The following is an 8,130-nucleotide window of genomic DNA, read 5'->3' on the forward strand; positions in this document are numbered from 1 at the left end:
AGATAAACTAGCTTCCAGGGGGTAGGAGAGGGCACCAGGCCTTATCCTCTCGCCCCACGTTCCTTATAACAAATCTAGAAAGGGAAGGAAAGAGCTCAAGAAAAGAGAAGGATTTATGTCGTCGTTTCAAATCAGGCTTTATCCTGTCAATGAAGAGCTTTCTCCGCCAACTCACGTTATCAGCCTCTCAAGAGTTGTGTCGTGCTTTTTCCACGTTAAAAAAAAAAACAAAAAAACCGCAGCCACGTACTTGGAGGGTCAGATAGACCTGTACTTTGCCCACAGGAGACGACCAAGTCGCACAAGAAGAGGGGGAGAGGGCAGTAGCCGGTGGGCCAAGTGAGCAGCAACTGGAGGGGCCAATCCAGCCATCACGACGGGCAGCATTTGCAAATCAGGCATAACAAGGTTAAGCACGTTGTTTTGAGAGACTTGAGGGGTGCGAACACGGAGCGGGGAGGGAAGCCGCAAAGGAAACACGCAGCGAGCACTTGCTCTCTGCCAGAGCTGTAACCGCACAGGGTTACCGTAGCAGCGACCATCAGCTTCATCTGATAAAAATAAGCAAGGAAGTCAAGTGTAGAAGAGGGAGAGGATGTCATAAGCCAAGCATGAAAATGTCACTGCAGCCTTGCTTTTATTTTCAATACGTCCTTCTGCATTCTGCACTTGGCAGGCTGAGGGGCCCTGGTATTTCCTGCTCCATCGGTCCCTCCGTGTGTGTCCTGCCGTTACCCACCGCGCTCCCAAACACCCCCCGACCCAGGTGCTTTCCTGGCTGCACCGCGCCGTGCCCACCACGGGGAGCGACCCAAGCGGAGCCTCCAGCCCTTGTGCCAGCAGCGCCGGCCAGCGCGCCCAGAGGAGAAGGTCCAGCAGCCAGCGCCTCGGCCGTGTGCGGCAAGGCAGCTCCCCCGGTGTGAGCACGTGCCGGCTGGCCCTGGCAGAGGTTATAGCCGCGTGGCTCCAGCCTGCAAAGATGGGAGCGGGCTCACGGAGAACCCCTGAAGTCGTCACCGTGCCCACCGTACTCAGCCCAGCCCAGCTCCCGCTGCGCTTGGTGTTGGGACTGGCCTTGCTGGGGCGAGGGGACGGTCTGGCTGCGAGCGGGGGCTGCGGCCGCACGGCAACTTTCTCCAGCTGTGCAGAGCGCGGGGAGATTAAAAAAAAAAGGGGGGGGGGGTGGTCGAATTACAGGTGCTTTAAAATCTTCTCTGCAGGTTCTCTGCATTCAGAAGCCGGAGCCAGGCGAGTTACAATCAGCTCTTCAAATATTTGTCGAATGCAAGCCTTCCTGAACTGTGTTTGACAACTCTTTTCCATTGCGGTTGTCACCAGCGCCGCTTTGGATGCGGTCTGGGGTGGGGGGTGAGGACCAACCCGGCTTTAAACAAGAGCAGCGGCAGCGGGATTTCCCCCCGCTTCAAAAACGCTATTTGGTAACTCGGATGGCAGCATCCCTGCGTTCAGAGCGGGCTGGATGCAAGCGGGCGGCAGGGATGGAGGCGTTTGCCGTACCCCTAACGCCCTCACTGAAGGCCCCGAAGGGGAAAACCCTTCCCGGCAGCTGGAAGGTAGGGGTGGGCGCGGGGTCTGCCGCTCGGCCCGCCGCTCTCCCGCCTCCGCTCCAACGCGGCCCCCTTTTAAGTAGTCGGCGCGTTCTTCCATTTAATTGGGGGGTTTAATCCATTAACGCTGCAGCTGATGTGATTTGTGATACGCTCACGAGACGGTGAGGCGGAGGGATTACCGCTCTCTTCAGAGCAGGATTTGGCGCGTCACCCTGCCCGGATGATGGGGCTGAAGGGGCCGCGGCGGGGCCCGGCGGGAGGAGCGGCGAGCCGAGCTCTCGCGGCAGGTTCTCCGGGGGCTGCTCAGCAGGCTCAGCTAATCTGCGCTCGGGTTATTATCCCCTGCGCCCGGGTGCAAAGGAAAATAAGTAGCTTTCAATCTTATGACCCGTCTACCCATGGGGAGTTCATCTGAGCTCAAACGGGATTTGCCGAAATAGGCGGCGCTCCTGATGCCAGTTGCTGGCTGGGTCTCCTGGGGGTGTTGGTGCGTGTGGAGCAGGGGTGACGGGAGAGCATGCTGGCGGTTGTGTGGGACGGGCATGCAGAGGGCCAGGCTGTGCCCTTCCCACCAGCGGTCCCATAAACCTCCTGGGACTGGCGCAGGAGCCCTGGGCTGGCCCTGCTTTCCTGGCTGTTCCCAGCACCTTTCTGAGAGGCCCACAAGCTGCTTGCTCCAGTGGGTTTTACAGACCATGTTCTTCTCATGTGCTCCACCAACAGCATCTTTTCCAGTTTTTCCCAGTAGCATGCTGGTGCAAGAGACTTCTCCAGGGCCTCGCGCCATCTCTGCCTGGCTTAGCTGGAGAGTCTAAGCCTCCATAACTATTACTGACCTCTGTAAAACATTTTTGGCTACAGCCCACATGAAGTATAATACTTAATTTTAATGAGTATTCAGTGCTTTGTAGAAACTTCCTATTAGTGACTTTCCACACCTGTGCCTTCCAACAAACCTGAGGCATTTGTCTGCAGGGGAGGTTCCTGGTATGATGAAATAGCAGTCAGCATGGAAGAAACTTGATCAAAAGAAATATCCAGTGCCATAGCTATCAGAAAGGGAGATGGTTTATTTGACTGAGTGTTGCACAGGAAACCAGCAAAAAGTTCCACATTGCAATCACTGTGATACCACTTCCCATCCTGGCACTGGGCTAGTCACGCAGAACAGCATCCCTCTTAATTAAAACTTGGGTGTCTAGCCTAAGATAATTGTTTAGTCTCCTTCTGTACTCCATAGAAGGAGATAAACCCCTTCAGAGGTGATTCATTTTAACTGCCTATCTGGAAAGAATGACTTCTTGGAGGTTCTCTGGCTCTAACGAAAAAGAACATTTAGATAACCAGTATAGTTTGCATGCCTAACTCCTAGGTAACTGAAGCTAAATGAGCTGAACCTCACCCTTAGTTTCTTTTGTACTTGTTGCTTTGTTGAATTTGTGCTTTCATGCATCAAAGCCTCAGTTTCTATAGCATGAAATCTCTTCATATTCATTGTCACCCATTCTGCATGAGTGGTGGACAGAGTCAGGCCAAGCCCTGTAAAAATCACATCCCTTAATGGAAATAACCTCCCCCACCACCCCCAAACTAGCAGGGCATTTGCAAAATAAAATGGGTTAACATAGCAGGAAAAATGGAACAGGGAATGGGAAGAATGAGAAAAGTATGGCAAGAATGTGGAATGAAGACCATAGAGGTGGAAGGAGAAATTCCAGTGAAAAAATACATACATTTTTGTACCATCTGCTTATGCTAACTTAACTTTCAGGAGGGGAGGAAGGAAGATAGAGTGGGCCCTTTGGTCTCATAGGCAGGTCCTGTTCAGGCACATGTTTAATCACAGTCATAACTGCAGGTACCTATGTAGATCCCATTGACTTCAGTGACATTTAACGGCATGCTGGAAGTTAGCATTGTGCTTAAAATGCTACCCTAAGTAGGCAAACTTTCTCGAAATGTAGCCACATAGCCCAGGCCTCCCTTTAGCTTGGAGAACGTGTATTTTAAACTAATTTATCCCCAAGGGAGATTATACTTAAAACACAAGAAAGAAAGGGTTCATGAACTCAGATTCATTTTCTGAACTGTCTGAACCCAAAATTAGCTAGAGAGGTTTGCAAACCCTTGAACTTTGTAAGGCTCATCGTGCCTGAACTGAGAAGAGCAATTAGACCTTAGAAAATTAAATATACTCCCTGTTTTTCGGCTTCAGCACAGCTGGAGGGCCTGATCCTGTTCATTCCCTCTACGGCACCCACATGGCTTCACTCCCACACAAACCTCTGGCTGTAGATGTGTCTTGGACTGTGCAGTTATCTTTCTGCATGCATTTGAGCTTCACCATAACAAATGGCAGACAAGCACAATCTACTTACCAGAAATTCATACACTGAATTATTCAGGAGGAGTTATTCTTCCCACTCTAATTTTTCATGTAAAAATGTTGCAGACTTAAGTATTTCTCTTTAGTATTTTTCTGCTACCTCAGATTTCAATCAAAATACTGTCAATGATACCTCACCCTTATCGGATGGATGGATTAGAGTCTTTCCATGGATCAGTCTTTTACCCCTCTTCTGCGGCGGCCTTGCAGTGAACGTTACAAAATGTCCCGCCAAGGAAGAAAATAAGACTACCACCAGGGTGTTAGAGAAAACAGCAGTTTTGCTCTGTTCCCTCACTAAACGCAGGGTTTGTGATCCACTTTGAAACATGCCTAGGACCCATGAACGGTGGTAAACAACAGACTGTCATTCGCTTTTCATTTGGCTGCAGGTTCAGAGGTGTATGGTGATGTACGTGTAGTAAAGCGCTTTGTGAGCAGAGCAGATGAAAAGATATTGTTTAAAAAAAAAGTAGAAGCATCATCATTAGCGAGAATGATATTTTCACTTTGTGTATGTTGATGCCTGCCTAACAGTAACTAGAAAGAGAAGTGAGAATATGATGCTTCTAAAGTTTTATTTCATGTCTTGCCTACTATTTACCATGCTATATAAAGACCCAATCTGGAGCTACTTCAATGAAACTATTCAAGTGCTTAAAATTAAAATGCGTGAAAGCGTTTGCAGGTTTAGGGCCTATTTTCCTCACTTGACTGCCTCAGTCCTCCAGACAAATGCAAGCCTTGAGAAATGAGTGCCAAAGTTTTGTCCGTGACCAAAACAAAATGAAGGACTGGCATAAGGACGGGTTACTGACAGGAGCTGATAACAAGCTGACTTTGCTAATTACTGTTTTTAAAGTCCAAAGTCATTGGAAAAAATGACTAAAGTTACATTTCACACACCAACGACAAGCAAAAAGCTTACTGGAATGTCTGAGTCACCACTCAGAACACTGCTAATTACACGGAGATATATATTTTATACACTACATTGCATACAATAAACGTGCAGAGATGCTTAGAGGAGCAGAGTGGCTATTATTATACATGTTGTTTACCAGAAGATTTGAGGCTGGGTGAGATGACCCAGTGGGCTGCGGTTATAGTTCTGGTTTGTAGCTGATTTCGTGTGTTTGTTTTACAGAATTTGGAGCAAAGTTTGTATGTAATGATTTTCTTCCAACCTTGATTCACAGCATAGCGGACATATGGAACATGTCTAGCAAGGCTGCTCTACGCATGTGTGCACCTGCACGCATGTGCATACACACATATGTGTGTGTGTATATATATATATATATATACATAATATATATATTTTATATATATATATATATGATGTGTCTTCTAACCTATGTTTTTATGGTGCCTGGCATGAAACCTGGCACAACTCCTAGTGCCTCAGGAGTTGCTCTAACACAAATAGTAATTTTGCTATCTGTGTGTTTCAGCCCCTTCCGGGCAGTTTAACAGGCACACTGAGTGAAAGAAGCTGGAAACCAAAAACTGGTACAGCTTGAGCTGAAGTATTAGATGTGTTTCCATGACCTCCTAATTCGCATGGAGGGGCACGCAGGGCCACTGTCTCCCTGCGCGGAAGGTGCAGATTGGGCCAGCGCCAAGGGCAGCTTGGGTCTGCAACCGCGTGGCTGCCCTCGGGGCAAGGGGCCAGAGTGGGGCCCCTGCTGCGGAGGAAGGGTTCTGCACGTGTTTGCATATGCACATATGCCTTGTCTGCTAGGTGAGCCCTCGGCTGCCCTCCTGCACGCAGGTGTCTGTCACTCAGTGCAGCAGGGACTGAAAATACCAAGGTAACCAACAGAAGTGTGTTCAAAGGAAAGCGAAAGAAAACCTCTAAGCGCAGTTCTTCCTTTCAGAGAGGCGCCAGCAGATTTGGCTACACGAGATCTGGGGTGAAAGTCCACGCTGAAGCCCTGGCAGGCTCCTGCGCCCGGCTCCTCCGTCGTGGGGCTCTTCCTTTGCCTCTTCGAGAGGGCACCGCTCCTGCAGGTCCTGGGTCACATCTGCCAGCCTGGGCAGATATCTTGAGTGCCCAAAAGCACCTTCAAAGGTGATCGGTACCGGCATGTAGGGTGCTGCGTGCCTCCTTGGACATCAGGTGGGCTTCCCAGGCACCCCCAGGGCCCAAAGCTCCAGGTGTGGCAGGAGCTAAGTTTCCCGTGGGGTACGTGGACTGTGATCCAGATAGCTTGGTCCAGTCTTCATGGAGAAGCGTAAGGATATCCTGTCCCCAGCTCACCTCCTGAGATGCTGGCCCTGAGGCAGTGGGCAGAGTTCAACGCTGAAGCCAGGAACAGCCCCTGTAGTGGCAAATGCTGATCTTACTTTTGCTGGATTACCTTTGCACCCATGTGACCGAGCTTTCTCAACAAACGACAGGGGCAATTAAGGAGCTGAGGCCTCATTAAAGGAATGGGACTTATGGCTGGCAGCTGGCATCTTGAGCATAATTACCTGATAAGCATAAGGTATGACGCTTTGGAAAAATCCAGCATGGAAAGAGTTAGGAGCTTGGCTGCATAATCCCTTTAATAAGTTGTTTTGTCATGAGCCATATCGCAAACAGGGAGGTGCGGGGGGAGCGGAGGAGGAGGGGGTGGAAGATCTCTCAGAGTCACCACCGGCCGAGGCAGGGCGAGCGCTATAATTCGTTCATCGACTGGTGACTAATGTCATTATCTCTATTTTTCCCCCCTCCTCAAGCGGTTATGTTTCGTTTGCGGTTTGACCTCCTTACTCTTCTTTTGTTCAAAACATGCCCCCTTCCCTTTCCCTTCACCGCCTCCTGCCGCCTCCCTCTCTTTGTGATAGGTGCGATCTCACCCACCTCCGTGCTGCAAAACGGCTCCTAGGGCTTCTCGAGAGCTGTTGGTGCAAGGCCATGGATGGACAGGCCTACGTGGCAGGCCGGGAGCTGAGCGGGGGTATCTGCATCTGGGAGGACGAGGGGCAATTTATGAGCTTTAGACTCAAGGCCAAAACATTTCCAGCGCAGAGGTCTTTCTCCTCTAAAACAAACCCAGCCACGCAGCAATGTCTGTAGCAATGACCTCAACCCCTCCAGCTCCACTGGGCAGGCAACCAAAATTTCCCCAGCCCACACCAGACATGTCAAGAGAGGACAAAGTTGCATTGCAGTGAAGGTTTGTGTTATTTATTCATTTATTTTATTTAACCTCCCAGGAAAATAATGCCTGCTGGATAGGTGGTTTTCTGGCCCAAACTCCAAGCAACCACCGTGGCTTTTGTGGTGGCCGAAGGATGGCATGCACACACCTTCGAGGGCAGCAAGCCCGGCCCCAGGCAGAGGCGTGGTGGTTGTTTTCTCCTGCGGGAAGGAGAGCCAGACTTTTCCTCGTGAGCTGGCAGATACCACTGGTGTCAGAGGCAGGACATGCTGACAGGGAGCCTGCGAGGCCATTTTGATGTGGGCAGGGAGCCGGGGAAGAGATCTTTGAAGAACATCTCTTTTTGATGTTAGAGGGAAGAATAACATGACCCCGCTGATAGGAGAGATGTCAAGTATGCTGGGTTGATGAACTCACAGCAAAGACACTTAGAGCAAGTGTGGAGGGAGCGACTCGTATGACTAATCCCCTCCGTCCCGGGGGTTGTGTCTGTCTGGCCTCTAAACAAATCTGTCTGCCGTGTGGGGGTCAGACGTGAAGAAGGAGAGGACTGAGCAGACGCCACCAGCCAATGCAGCAGGCGCCTCCTGCGCGGAGCCAGAGCCGATTTCCTAAAAAAGGCCCCGTGGCCCTCGCGCCGCTGGTGCCGTGCGTGCGCTGGGGAGGCGAGGGCCGCCTGGCTCGGCAGGGAGCGGGGACCACCTGGGCCCATGAGCTCCCGCCGCGCGCTCGGCCGGACAGTTAACGGCGCGCCGCTGGGCTGCAGGCGGTCTTTCCTCACTGACTGCCCGTGCACCTGGAGGGCTGCGCGCCAAAGCCGGCTGCGCTCCCCGGGGATGACGGGAAGCGAGGCTGGGAGGGAGCCGGCCGTCCCCGTTGCCCACCACCGCTGCCCTTGGGGAATGGCTGTGCCCGGACCAGGAGCCCGTCTCTCTCCTGTGCGCGAGGCGACCCCGGAGGGAGGTGCGGGGAGGAAGGGGTGTGCGGTGCAGGTGTCTGAGCTTGCGTCACACCAAGCCGG

General features: G+C 51.4%; 1 long non-coding RNA gene across 1 annotated transcript; it reads right to left on the minus strand.

Annotated features, from left to right (window-relative positions):
- Positions 1-4,521: 4,521 nt before the first annotated feature.
- On the minus strand, positions 4,522-6,916 carry LOC104137932 (uncharacterized). Its single transcript, XR_692841.2, has 2 exons — positions 6,809-6,916; positions 4,522-6,281 (listed from the first exon to the last, which is right to left on the minus strand). It is a non-coding gene; the product is annotated as an uncharacterized lncRNA (long non-coding RNA).
- Positions 6,917-8,130: the final 1,214 nt, after the last annotated feature.

The sequence above is a fragment of the Struthio camelus genome, chromosome 3, assembly GCF_040807025.1.
Source record: "Struthio camelus isolate bStrCam1 chromosome 3, bStrCam1.hap1, whole genome shotgun sequence".
Lineage (NCBI taxonomy): Eukaryota > Metazoa > Chordata > Aves > Struthioniformes > Struthionidae > Struthio > Struthio camelus.